The following is a 14,810-nucleotide window of genomic DNA, read 5'->3' as shown; positions in this document are numbered from 1 at the left end:
TATTACAATTTATTGTAATAATATTGGTGCAGTAGCAAACTCGAAGAAACCATGAGTCTATAAGGCAAGTAAACACAATAGAGCGTAAGTACCACCCAATACGAGACATCGTATAACGAGAAGAAGTTGTTGCCGCCTATATTGCATCAAGTGATAACCTGTAGATCTTTTCACTAAGTTCCTTAAGGCAAGAGCTTTTGATGGACATATTGAAGGGATGGGAATCAGATGTACGGTAGCATTTATGGCAGCATAGTCTTTTAGTATAAGTGGGAGATTATTGGAGTGTATACTAAAAGCCTAGCTTTTGTATAAACATTTATAAGAATCACATTGGTCAAGTGTCTACATTTATATATACCAAATGTAGATGTTCAATTAATTTATATTGTAGATAACATAGTGTATGGTGTCATACACAGAAGATCATGTTATCGGTTCTTTATAAATTATAAACAGTAGCTCACGACTAAGATGGAAAGGAACAAACCATTGGAATAGTCGTAGTGTAATTAGGTATTAGTTTATCTTGACTAATAGATTACACTAGTACACTCTAAGTGTATTGAGCAGGATCATTTAAGGTAAGTTCTTTTTATACTGATTTAATAAAAGAACTAGACCTTAGTTATTATGGAAGTGTGTGCTCTTAATCCTAATATAATAACAAGCACATATATTTAATATTTATTTCTTTGACTTATCAAAGGGTGAGATTTAGCTCGATAAATCAAAATGTCCGATAAGTTGGGAAATGATATTACTTATAGTGTGACTTGTTGATTATAGAAGGAAACTATGTCCTAGTAATCTAGGTTGATAATGTCCCCAAGAGGAACTCATAAAGATTGTCATGTTAAACCCTGCAGGTGGACTTAGTCCGACATGACGATAAGGTTGAGTGGTACTACTCTTGGAATAAGATATTAATTAAATGAGTTGTCAGTAACTCACTTAATTAGTGGGCATTCGACATCTTAAACACAGAGAGACTAACACACTCATAATAAGAAGGAGCCCAAAAAATGTAATTTGGGATTGGTGCGGTAGTTCAATAATAATTCTTTAGTGGTATGAATTATTATTGATGAAGTTAAGTTGTGTGTTTGGGGCGAACACGAGAAGCTTAATTTCATCGGGAGACCAAAATCAATTCCTCCTCTCGGTCCCTATCGTAGACTCTTGTATATAGAGATTTATACCCACCTTCTTACCCATCCTAATGGAGCCGGCCAAGCTAGCTTGGAACCCAAGCTAGGGCCTTCCAAGACCAAGTGGATGAGCCAAATTGGTGGCCGGCCAAAGCTTGGGTCCCAAGCTTAGGTAGCCGACCACTAGAAAATTAAAAGGAATTTTTATTAAAATTATTTCTTATGTGGATATCATGGTTTTAAAAGAGAGTTTAAAATTTAAATATTTCCTTTTATAGCTTTCTATAAAAGATTAAGAAAAGATTTGAAATCTTTTCTTATTTGTAGATTGAAAGGAGATTTTAATTTTGAGAAAACTTTCCTTTTTAACCATGTTCATGATTTAAAAGAAAGTTTAAAAATTAAATATTCTCTTTTATTAGTTTCTACAAAAGGTTAAGAAAAGATTTGATATCTTTCCTTATTTGTAGATTGAAAAGATATTTTAATTTTTAGAGATAACTTTCCTTTTTAGAAATTATCCACATGTTTAAAAGAAAGATTTTAATTTATAAAATTTCCTTTTTACTAACCAATCATGAAAGGATTAAAATTATTGGAGAAATTTTTTATAAATTTCCGGAAACAAATTAGGAAGTTTTAATTCTTGTTTTAATTAAAACTTTCCTTGTTTTGGGGAGAAAGTGGCCGGCCAAGAAAATTGGAAAAAGAAAATTAATTTTTAATTAATTAATTTTTCTTTTTCATGGCAAAAGAATTAAGGAAGTTTTTATTAAAATTTCCTTATTTGCCAAGACCAAGGATTATAAAAGAGTGGGTAGAGGTGCCTTAATGGTGAACGACTCTATTCTTTTCTTCCTCTCTTTTCCTCCTTGGTGTGGCCGGCCCTAGGGTCTCCTCTTCTCCTTCTTTTCTCTTCCTCCTTTGTGGTCGGCGGCATCAACTTAAGGGAAGTCCATGGTGGCCGGTTCTAGCTAGGAGAAGAAGGAGAGAAATAAGGCTTCGTTTCTAGCATCCCTTGGAGCTTGGTGGTGGTGGCCGGACCTTTACTTCTCATGGAGAATTAATGGTGGCCAAATCTAGCTTGGAGAAGAAGGAGCTTGGTGGTTCTCGTCTCGGAAGATCGTTGCCCACACAACGTCCGATATAAGAAGAGGAATACGGTAGAAGATCAAGAGGTCATTAAAGTTTACAAAGGAAGGTATAATTAGTAATTAATTTCTGCATCATACTAGTTGTATTTCTTTTGTATGAATTCCAAACACAAGAGGCATTAGATCTAGTTTTTCAAATTAGTTTTTCGAGTTTGTGTTTTCTTCTTTTTTGAATTTGTGATTCGATTGTTCTTTTTGGTTAACCTAGAGTTATTTAAGGAAATTAAATATTAGCTTTCCTTAAAAGGTTTTGTCTAGGCGGTAGTGGTTGCTCCCATATCCAAGAAAGTCATGTGTCTCGCCATGCAGTCCTAGAAGCCAATTTTGGAAATTAATATTTAATGAAATTAATAACATAGGTGGATTTGAATCAATAGTGTTAAGTTCCGCTTGCGATTCAAATCTAAACCATTAAGAACAGATAAGTTAAATTTGGAATCAATGATGTTAAGTTCCGTCTGCGATTCCTAATTTAACTTCTAAAGAACACAATAGGTTATTTAAGGAAAGGTTCAACACTTGTACAAAATTTTTGTACAGTGGAATCGGTATGATTTTCCTAGGACTAACCAACACTTTTATTATAGTTGCTTTACTTTTGAGTTGAAAGATCCGAGTAGGGTATCATTTTAATTTTTTCAGAAGCAATTCACCCCCCTCTTGTCGGCCTCCGCTGCACCTACAATTGATATCAGAGCAAGACCGCCTCAGAAGGACTAACAGCCAACTGAAGCACAAAGATCAAGACGATGGTCGGAGCAAATATTCATCCTCCAAAGTTCGACGGAGATTTTGCCACATGGAAGCGAAAAATGGAGGTATTTTTCAAAACTGAATTTGATATACTTTTAATAATGAAATATGGATATGCAACACTGAAAGATAAAGAAGAAAACACATGGAGCAAGAAGGAGCAAGCCGATTTCGTCACCAACGGAAAGGCTGAGTTCCACCTACTCAACGTTCTGCCACCTCAAGAGGTAAATCGGATCGGAAACTACGACTCCGCGAAAGATCTCTGGGAGAAATTCCTGGAGCTTCACGAAGGTACCTCCGAAGCGAAGCTAGCCAAGCGCCACATCCTCCGGACCCAGTTGACGAACCTCCGGATGAACCAAAGCGAGAAGGTAGCGCAACTCCAAGCAAGGATCAAAGAGTTGATCACGCAACTAACAAATCTTAGAGAAGAGGTAACGAACCGGGACTCTATCCGGTACGCACTCAACGCCTTCCCCAGAACTCTAGAGTGGGCCTCCTTAGTAGATGCGTACTACATCTCTAAGAACTTCGAGGTATGTACTTTAGAAGAATTGTTTTCCACTTTTGAACTTCACGAATCTCGAGTTTCAGAGCCCAATGGAGTAGAGAAGACCAGTCAAAACATTGCCTTAAAGGCAAAAATGAACAGTTCTGACTCCGAAGCCTCGGTCGACGAATCAGAAGTGGCACTACTGGTAAGATGCTTCAATAAATTTTTTAAATCTAACAAATTTAGATCACAGAGGCATGAGAGAAAAAGAAGAACGACTCGTTGCTACAACTGCAACGAAGAAGGGCACATCAAGGATGACTGCCCGAAATTGAAGAGCAAGCAAAAGAAGGCAAAGACCAAGTACAAGAAACCAGAACTCTCTAAACACAAGAACCTGAAGGCCACTTGGTCAGACTCATCCTCCGAATCAGACGTCGAAGAATTCTCGGGGTTAGCTCTAATAGCTAACCATCAGCTGGAAGAAGAGTCAAGCTCAAAGATGAGTATCGATGAAGGGGGAGGAACATCAGAAGAGGAAAGATGTAGTGAAGGGGGAGCCTCACCGAGTCAGGTAAGTCAGGTACGTAATCTAACCCCGACTCAGTCTTTTCGCTTTATCAAATCTCTTTCTAAAGACTTATTCGAATTAGAAAAAGAAAATAAAGAATTGAAAATGAAATTAGCAAAAGCATGTCCACTTGAGATGTACGATAGTATAAAATCAGAAAATGATAAATTAAAACTAGAGATTGAAAAATTAAAATCTGATGCATGTTTAAATAAATTTCCAAAATCAAAAATTAGAATTTATGGAAAATTAAATTGGTACGTTAGAAACCATCAGGGTCAACTTAGAAGAGTGCCCAAGAATTATATACCCCCTAAGTATCTGATTAATCCAGTAGGAAGGAACCTCTATTGGGTTCTGAAATCTGTACTAAATTAATTTATTTAATTAAAGTTCTCAGAAGCAAAATTAAATGTTAAATTTCTTTATGAAGCTTTGTTTAAGGAAGTGGTTGTTGCTCCAATAACCAAGAAGGTCTAGTGTCTCGCCACGACCTGGAAGCTGAAATATTGAAATAAAATATTTAATTAACTTTCTGAAAAAGCATTAAACTAAAATTAAATAATGCTTTGAAAGTTTTTTTTTCTTCAAAAGTTTTTTTAAAATTAATTCTTGACTTAGAAATTAAATATTTTTAGAATTTTTCAAAAAATTCTAAAAATACAGTTAACTTAAGATTTTTTTTCTTTCAACTTAAAAATCTGATACATATTTTTTTGTGTTATACTCTTATCCCGTTTTTACTATGATCAAAGGGGAAGAGATTAGTACAAGTTTAGGGGGAGTTAGGAAAATTAAAATTTTTAAATATTTGTCTACACTGTGTTGCAATTTTAAAAATTACAAATTTATGCTTAACATGTCAGTTTAGTAATTTTTCTTTAAAATTAATTTTTGTGTCTATTTCTACCCTAACTAGAACTTGGGTTGATGCACATCAAAAAGGGGGAGATTGTTGGACCCCGTGGTAGTTTTGATGTGATCAATCAAGTTGGTTAGGTCTTGCTTTATGTTTGATCCCTGTGTCTGAGTGTGCAGGAGCTTAGGAGCGCAGGAAGTCGAGTGGAAGACGCAGCTAGCTAGAAGGACGGCACGGGAAGGGAGCCGACGGGCTCGGTGAGTCCGAAGGATGAGAGAGCTGCGGAAAAGTACACCGGTGGGTGAGAAGAACGTGTGCGGCGTTCGAGGGGCGTTAAGCTGGGGAGAAAGGCTGCTAGAGGAAGGCCGGAAATTGGATTTGGATGAGCCCTATTTCGGTTGGCGAAATCACCCAAAAGAACAGAGCATCGGAAGCCGAAGCAAAAGAAGCAAAAAGCTGGAAATGCAGCTTAAGGCGCCTCAGCCAGTGCTGGAGGCCCCTGCACCTTGGAGGCGCCTCCAGTCCTGTTGGAGGCACCTCCAACTGGTCAAAGTGATCGTTTTGAGCTGCGGATAAAGTTTTATCCGCTCACCCCTTGGAGGCGCCTTGGACCCCTGTTGGAGGCGCCCTGGACCCTCGAGATCAGATTTCCAGAGGCTATTTAAAGGTCCCTGGAACTAGGAATTCAACAACAACTCAAGCAATCAATTCTGTAATACTTCCTAGCAACTAATGAGCATTTTAAGTGTGTAAAAGGCTTCTCCGCCTTCAGCAAAGGAGTTTTCTTACTGCGCTTTTCTTACTGCCCTAGATTAACAACCCTCTTAGTTGTAACCAAGTTAAATTCTGTCTCCTTTTATTTTTGCTATTACTTTTATTATAGTTGCTTTACTTTTGAGTTGAAAGATCCGAGGAGGGTATCGATTTAATTTTTTCAGAAGCAATTCACCCCCCTCTTGTCGGCCTCCGCTGCACCTACAGCACCATCTCATCTTCCTTAACTCATTTCCTATGTCTCTCTATCTCCTCTTCACTAGAATCATTATCAGGCACGTTAGGACAAACCTCAAGAAGTACGAACTTATATTCTTCAGCAGTTAAGACAATGTCCAAGTTTTGTTTCCAATCAATATAATTTGGACCAGTAAGTTTGTTTTCTTTTAAAATAACAGCAAGAGAATTGAAAGCCATTTTGAAATCCTGAGAATCACAAAATAAAATATTTAATCAAAACTTTAAAATTTAAAATAATATTGATTCCTCGAACAATATAATTTAAATTCACCAACACCTCAAAACACCGTGAATTTCATATGCCACGATAGTGTGGACATATACTAATTCAAACACTTGTAAGAGGAGATTTTACCCATTAATTTTATTATCTTGTCAACCTAACTTTATGACAAATAAAATTAATAGTTGGTTTATCTTCGGTCACACAAATAACAACAGTAACTCCGATAGGGAGGGTACTATTAAATGCGCCTAAGTATATACCATTACTTGATACTAAGTCCATTAATTAGGATTATGCCCCTTTAGATGGAGAAGATCACACATACGTAAATAATTTCCTATAATCATCCATAAAGGAAATTTGATCTAGTGATCCGCAAACAAACTCATCTGATATGGAGGAAGACACTTAAAGTCAACGCACAAGTTTGAATGCATCATTTACAAACCAGTAATGGAGACCGTGAAATTTATTTAAATAATCTCTTTCCTACTTAGTTATTTAAATTGAGAAATTTTAATCATGCGCACACATCACAGCACACACATCACAACATATAAAACAACATATAAAAGCAATAAATATGAAAATAAAATTTCCAACTATTATGGCATCATCCAACGTTGTCCTCCAATATGCCGCCAATGGAGTGCTGTCCTCCAATGTACCGCCGATGGATCAAGTCATTGCGTCTATCTCGCTTCCTTCTCCGTTGTGCCTCTAGTCCTCAAAATAGTACCACACATAGCAAGGATACAAGCCACAACAAAAAATAAAATTTTACATTTATCGATTCTATATTCCACAAAGGAATTTACATGTAATATAGATCGAACAGAATGTAAAACAACAATAATAATAATACGGCAACTAGCCATATTTAATTATTATAATCATGCACACACAACAACCTCGATATGCCCGAGGGTTCAAATCACACACAAGCACACAAAAAGCCATAATAGTTGGATATAGGATGCCGCAACCACAGAGTTAATCTATCTAGCACATCCTACTATTATCCGACCTAAACTTATGTATGAGCAGTGCATAATTTAACTGAAAACCAATTACACAGAACTAAAAACCATGCTCTGATACCACTTGAAGGCGCTGGAATTCCGTTCTGTTTAAATTTTCCTGTACAAAAATTGTACAAGTACAAAACTTTTCCTAGCAACCCGCACGTTCAATCAGACATGTGTTTGATCAATCAAGCAAGTTCTTGAATGATCAAAGCACACCTTGATCAAAGTACAAGATCGTTGGTCTCTTACGTTGGTGTTCAAAATCGATATCCAAAATCGACACAAAGAAAGCAAAACCAATTACGCAGCGGAATTAAATAACTAGTTGTACCTTTCTTCGTAGCTAAAAACCTCTTGATCTTCTACCGTATTCCTCTCCTCTTCTTGGACATCGTGTGGGTGACGATCTACCAAGACAACACCACCCTTCTTTTCTTCTATTCCAAACCGCCGGCCATAAAAGGAGTCTCTAGGATGGGCCACCTTCTAATCTTCTTCCTTCTCTTCCTCTTCTTCTTCTTCCTCTTCTTCTTCTCTTCCTCCTCTTCTTCAAGTCGCCAGCCACCAATGGATGGGAAGAGGCGCCAGTCACCAAGGGAGAAGGGGAACCGCCGGCCCTAGCCAAATTGGAGGAGGAAACCATCAGCACTTTGCAAGGGAGAGGTTGGTGTCGGCCCTAGGTGGGGAAGAAGGTGGCGCCGACCACAAAGGGAGAAGAGAATTGGTTGTGCTGCTGGCCCTAGCAAGGGAAGAGGGGGTGACAACCACATAGAGAAAAGGGAGCTGTGGAGAATTAGAAAGTTAGGTTTTAAGGGCTACATCCTGCTCCTTTTTATAGACTTGCCGTCGGTTACAAGGAAAGAAAAATTAACAAAATTTTATTTAGAAAAAATCTAAACAAACTATGTTAAACCAAACCAAGTTAAGTTAGACCAAACCAAGTTAAGTTAGACCAAACCAAGTTAAGTTAAATCAAACCAAGTTAAGTTAAACCAAACCAAGTTAAACCAACCCCAGTTTTGGATGGGTGGATGCGAGACTTTATATATAGAGGCTAAAACAGGGACCTAGAGGAGGAATTGATTTAGGTCTCCCGATGGGCTTGGGTTTCCCGTGTTCGCCCCAAACACGCAACTCAAGTCCATCAATAATAACTCATACCACTAAAGGGTTATTATTGAACTACCGTACCAATCTCATATTACAATATGGGCTCCTTCTTATTACGAGTGCGTTAATCTCCACATTTTTAAAATATCGTATGCCCGTTAATTAAATGAGTTATTGATAACTCAATTAATTAACATATGATTCCAAGAGTATTACCACTCAACTTTATTATCATGTCGGACTAAGTCCTCCTACAGAGTTTACATGATAATCCTTATGAGCTCCTCAAGGGGACATCATCAACCTAAATAATTAGGACACAGTTTCCTTCTATAATCAACAACACACCATATAAATAATATTATTTCCCAACTCATTCGGCCTATTGATTAAACGAATAAATCTCACCCATTGATAAGTTAAAGAAATAAATACTAAGTATACGTGCTTGTTATTATATAGGGATTAAGAGGACGCGCATCCATAATAATAGAGATTCTGTTCTTTTATGTAGTCGGTATAAATCGAACAACCTCAAATGGTCCTGCTCAATACACACATAGTGTACTAGTGTAATTTTATAGTCAATATAGACTAATACCAACTTACACTACAACCGTTCCAATGGTTTGTTCCAATCCATCTTGGTTGTGAGCCACTATTTATATTTTATAAGGAACTGATAACATGATCTTCTGTGTGGCACTATACATCATATTATCTACAATATAAATTAAATGGACAACTGCATTGACATATATATAAATATAAAATACAAACATTTGACCAAAGTAATTCTCATTTCAAAATATTTCAAAAACAGATGTTCATACAAAAGTTAGGCTTATAGTATACATCCCAACAGAGCTTTCTCCCAGCTCAAACCCTGGTCGCGTAGTCGATGCGACTAGAGATGTTTGAGGAGCAATAGTCGCTGACCAGACAAGTATCACTGCTCAACGCCTTTTACGACACTGACACTGGATAAGCGGCTCGGCTAAAGTTATGGACTCTGAGGGAATTGCTATGGGTACCAAGGAAGGTCACGGCGAGGGCATCTCTTCAGTGTTGGCGACCACATCACTCCCTATTACTTAGCTCATCCCTTCTTCGCCGATTGGCCCCTAAGAGGTTTCAATAGGCAAAAGCCCATGGCTCTTTAGCTCTATTGCACCGCGAGCTTCGATTTCTTCATCATATAATTTAGTGGAATCACTCAGAAGGGCTTTCCACATTGTTTTAGTTGCAAAACATAGAAGAAAATAAGTTATATCCAACAATAGCAGAGGGAAGAATTTCTCACCAAAAGAGTCAGGCAGCCGAGCGCGAATAGGACTCAATCCAAACATATATTACACTCCTTCTAGTAGCAGCTTGTGGATATTACATTTTAAGCAGATCAGCTGAGAAGCGACTTTAAGGTAGACCGACTCCCATCGATATTTGCCCATCTCTGGAGGGTTGGATAGCTCCATTTGTCAACCTATTGAGAGGTTGTTGTTGCGATCGTTGGTGGTCGGCTGTCGGAGGGTTGAATGGCCCTGCACAATATAAAACCAAAATACCCTTCTCGAACTTTTTAAAAGAACACTTGCGTAAATTAAATAAAGAAAGAAACTAAAAAGGCGAGGCTCACGGATTTGACTTAATTACAACCAGAGAGGTTGTTAATCCAAGGAATGGATCACACTAAGTATCTCCTTCAGGCGGAGAAGCCTCTTACGGCAGTGAAAGCACAAAAATGAGAAGCTAAACTAAAAGAAGAGCACACAAGTGTTGTTATAGTGATTGCTTGATTGATTGAAAAACTTCTGAACCACGGCTGTATCTATAGCCTTAGTCGGGGCGCCTGGAGGGTTTCAGGCACCTGGAAGGGGATAAAACTTTATCCCCTTCGTAGTGGATCATGGTCAAACGTGATCTAGTCAAATCAGGTTCTAGGCGCCCAGATTGGGTCCAAGCGCCCAGACCACTAAAGTCAACACAATTGACTTTTTCCGGTCCGGGCCCTCTGCTCCGGTGCTGCTCTCCTTGATCTGAGTCTTCCGCTCTGGCTCCGCTCGCTTGGGTGATTTCGACCAACCGAAATGAGGCTCACCCGAACCCAATTTCGACCTTCTCGAACAACCTTCGGCTCTGACTTCTAGTCCCTCGAAAATGTCGTGTGCTTCCTTCTCGTCTGGTAGCGTACTCTTCCGCAGCACCTAGTCCCTCGGACGCACCGAGCCTGTCAGCTCTCTCCCGCGTATCGTCCTTCTCGCTAGCTACACCTTTTGCTCAACTTCTTGTGTTCCTAAGCTCCGCACACTTAGACATAAGGTTAAAACACCACAGGACCTAACATAACTTGGTTAATCACATCAAAAGACCCTTGGGGTTCCAACAGTTTGTTAGTTGGGCAGTCGAAGGTAAAAATAATGAGATTTCCAGCCCTTGTTGAAAGTGGGCATCTTATCAAAATATACAGCACCCACTCGGGCTTGGAATAGAAAAATACTTGGCTCAAATTTTTTAGGATAATAAAAATAATGAAAAATATAGGGGTGTAAGGAGATTTTGTACAGGAGAAATAGTGTTACAACCCTACACAGTAACCTAAAAGAGTAAGCACTAGCTGTTATAAAGGGATATGAAAGTATGCACAAACTTCAGAAAAAATAGATGCAGAGGAAAATTAAGGCCAACATAGAGTTGATCTTTGAAAAAAGTAATGAAGCATAATGTAGTAAGTTAGCAGCATTTGGTCTACCTCATCACCATTGAAGAAGGAGGAGATAGAGGTGTACCAGAGTCTAGGAATGGCAGGAGGAGGAGTAGACGAGGAGGCCATTAAAAGAAGAGGACAAAGATTGGAAAAAGAAGAGAAAGGAGACTTACGGGACACTAATCGCTAGCAACAGTAAGCAAGAAGAAGAAGGGATGAAGAGACATGAAACGATAAAGTTTCATTGAGGAATAAAGCTTTAAAACCCTAGTGATGATTATTTAATTAAAGGGACAAAGGGAGGAAATTTGATCTTGACTGTTGAATTTAAACCGTCAATAGTCATATCAAATCATAACAGTCACCTGTCATCTCAAATATTCTCCTGTATAAAAGTGTGACATGTGTCAACAGAGTACAAGTGGCATTAATGAGGGATTGGAGTCAATAAGCAGGCTTATGATGAAAAGTTGTGCTCGACATGCTCTGCATTAATAATAGGTGATTTGCTTATATTCCAAAAAGACAGAATGATGTCAGCCCTAATCCAATGGCACCACTATGAGTTAAGGTCCATTCAGGAAAAAAAGGAATTGGAAAATGGCGACAACTAAGCGGACCATCCATGTAGGTTGATCGACATCACTTAGATGATTCTCTGGTCGTGAGACAATAGATCTCATAGGTAACGATAGCTCGGCATAATAGTCATTCAAGTCGAAAGGTGGCAAAACAATTAAACACCAGATCGGAGGATAAGAGGCACATTCATCATCAAAGTCAGTCAGTCAGACTTACAACCTCCTTTGACTAGACTTGAAGGAGAGGCTTGTGATACGGTATTTAAGGTGGGCCCATTTGAGATGAGTCAAATTCTAAGAGGTTGGCTGAAGTGGGGGTTAAAGTCAAAGTCAAAGGGTGGTCAACATCATTTGGAATAAGAGAATGACCGACCAGACCTCCAGGTTGGTCAGACTGTGAGTTCCAATCCTGTGCGCGGTTGGAGTGTTAAGCTAGGGGCTCGCCCGATGGGTCCCTTCGGTCGGTCTGGCCTCAAAGCGTGATTTTGTAATCAATGACAAAGTATGAAGCCAAGTATCAATTACCCCTACCGGATGCTCTAGCCGATCAGACGTATGGTCCGATCGGATATGCTAGACACCTAGTTGCGTACAGTTCAAATAAAGAATTCGACTGAAAGCTGAGTCACCAACTGCACTCATAAACATTGACCGGGTACTACCCGGGAGTCAGGGTCGGTTAAACTATACTAGTAATTAGATTAGTTGGTCAAAATAGTCTATCGTAGCCCTGTATCCTAACAAATTATTATGCTTTTTGAACCTTTTGTGCCACGAATAGAGGATATTTTGCAGGTAAATGGCACTTTCAAAGGTTCTAGCCTGTCAAATCACAAAGATTTGTGGGATCAGTTTAGGAAAAGTATCAAGGTCATTTCATAGTCTGTCCTTTTTTCGAAAGTACTTCGTAATTCGTATATAGATACAATAGTGACATTATAAAAGGGGATCTTCATCCATAGACGGAGGTATATGATACTACATATTTTTGTACACTCATTGCTATAGTTTCTCTCACTATTCCTCTCTCAAAGTTGATTATTTACTTGATCGTCGGAAGGTCAACACTGGGGACCCTTTCCTTGGCTAGGTAGCTAATGCTCTTTGTGACACGCAGGACATCTTGAGGTCTTCTTTTGGTTAACAGTAGACCCGAGTTTCCAACTAGCCATCTTCCTAGTTTTTGGATGAGATCAACATTATTATTTATTTAATAAAAAATCATAAGTGTATATGGATTATATCTACCATATTATTGATCAATAATTTAAGTATATTATGATTAAGAGTGAAAGAGTAAATAACAATAAAATTATTATTTTAGTCTTCTAAATTACGATCAAATCACTCACTTTAAAATAAAAGATACATGTTAACAATAACATATATTTTTAAAGAGCATCTTAATATTAATAATGTGACCCGTGCGAGTTACGGGTGGGGTGAATAACTTCGATCATTTTTCCATTTTTCTTCTTGATCTTGTGTTCATCATTTAAATGTACAGTGGAAACTTGAATCAATATCGACGCCATATGCACAACTCTGGGATTTCCTTAGTATCCGCCTCTTAGGCGACTAATCCAAGACCTACTCCTAGTAATCTCCCTCTACTAAGAACGTTTCCTTTTCAGATACCTTTCAGAGGCGGAGAAGCCTCTTATAACATATTCTTACAAGAATGCAACAAAAATATGAATATAAAGATAAAGAAATCGAAAATAACTTTAGAATGAGGAACTTGTTTTGGATGCTTTCTTAAAGCTTGGAAATGCATCTTGTTGATCATGAAATGCACCAACACTTCACCTCAAAATTTTCAAGAATCAGCACCTTCAAATCTTCATGAAATCCTATTTTATAGGGTTGCATTTGGGCTAATTTTCACCTACCAATCGATTGGTAGACTTCGCCAATTGATTGCCACATTGAATCCAATCGTTTAAACCTACATAATGATTATTTTTTTTACTTTACCAGTCGATTGGTGAGATTTACTAATCGATTTATTATTTTCAATCGATTGGACTAATTGATTCTGAAACATTTTGTTTATTACTATAGTGCCACCAATCAATTGCATCAATTGATCAAACCAATCAATTAGCTTCAGTAGTAAAACCCTAAACTAGGTCACTGTAGCAACCCCTAAAGTTATTGTAACAACCCCTAAAGCTACTGTAACAACCTCCCAAAATTTTTGTTTAACAACCCTAAATTTTAGGGTTTAAGGTTCAAAACAAACCCTAGCAACCCTAATTATTATAGATGAAATCCTAGTTACTGAAGCAAATCCTAAAATCACCTTAAAACCTCAATTTCAGGATTTAGAGTCCATCGGTTGATCGATGTGCCCTATTAATTGACTAATACTTCTGTTTCAACCTTACCAAGTTGAATTCTCATCTTGCCTAATATCTGGTTGATCTCAACCTACAGACTTCTTTTGTTCAACATCTAGTTAACCTTGACCTACCAAGACTTCACGTTACCTAGCATCCGGTCAACCTTGATCTACCGGATTTCATCATTGCCTATTATCTGATCAACCTTTACCTGCCAGTACTTTCATCATCACTAAGTGCTCGATCCTTCATGACCACTCAAACTTTTTGTCTCGTGTCAACTCCATGTTGGACTTTCAACCACCAAGCGTCTGGTCACTCATGACCCACTTGCACTTTTCATATCTTGTTGAGTATCTAGTCAACCTTGATCTACTTGACTCTTTGCTCAACTAACTTAATATATTGATTGAAACCTCAACTCAAGTCAACTCAAGCTTAGTCAACTTAGTCAATCTTGACTAGAAGTCGATTACACCCATAATAAAAGGTTAAAATCATTAACTAATGGATTAAAAGGTATATATGATAACACCAAAGGTCGATTGCACCAACAATCTCTTCCTTTTTGAAATTTAATAATATGTTTAAGTTAGGTTAAATCTTTATCCCAACAATTCAACTTCATTCCTCTCCACATACCAAAACATGGATGAGGGTTTCCTAACTTAAACTCTATATTCTTTCCCTTTAGCATACATTAAAAATCATTTCTCAAAACTCATTCATCTCATCCAATCCTCACAAATGAAGGTTACATGCCTTCCACTTCATCCAATGATCAACCTAGAGCACATAATCTTTAAATTCTCCAAATC

Source organism: Zingiber officinale, chromosome 1A (assembly GCF_018446385.1).
Source record: "Zingiber officinale cultivar Zhangliang chromosome 1A, Zo_v1.1, whole genome shotgun sequence".
Classification (NCBI taxonomy): Eukaryota; Viridiplantae; Streptophyta; class Magnoliopsida; order Zingiberales; family Zingiberaceae; genus Zingiber; species Zingiber officinale.
The sequence above is the reverse complement of the archived record's forward strand: the minus strand, read 5'-3'. Positions refer to the sequence as shown.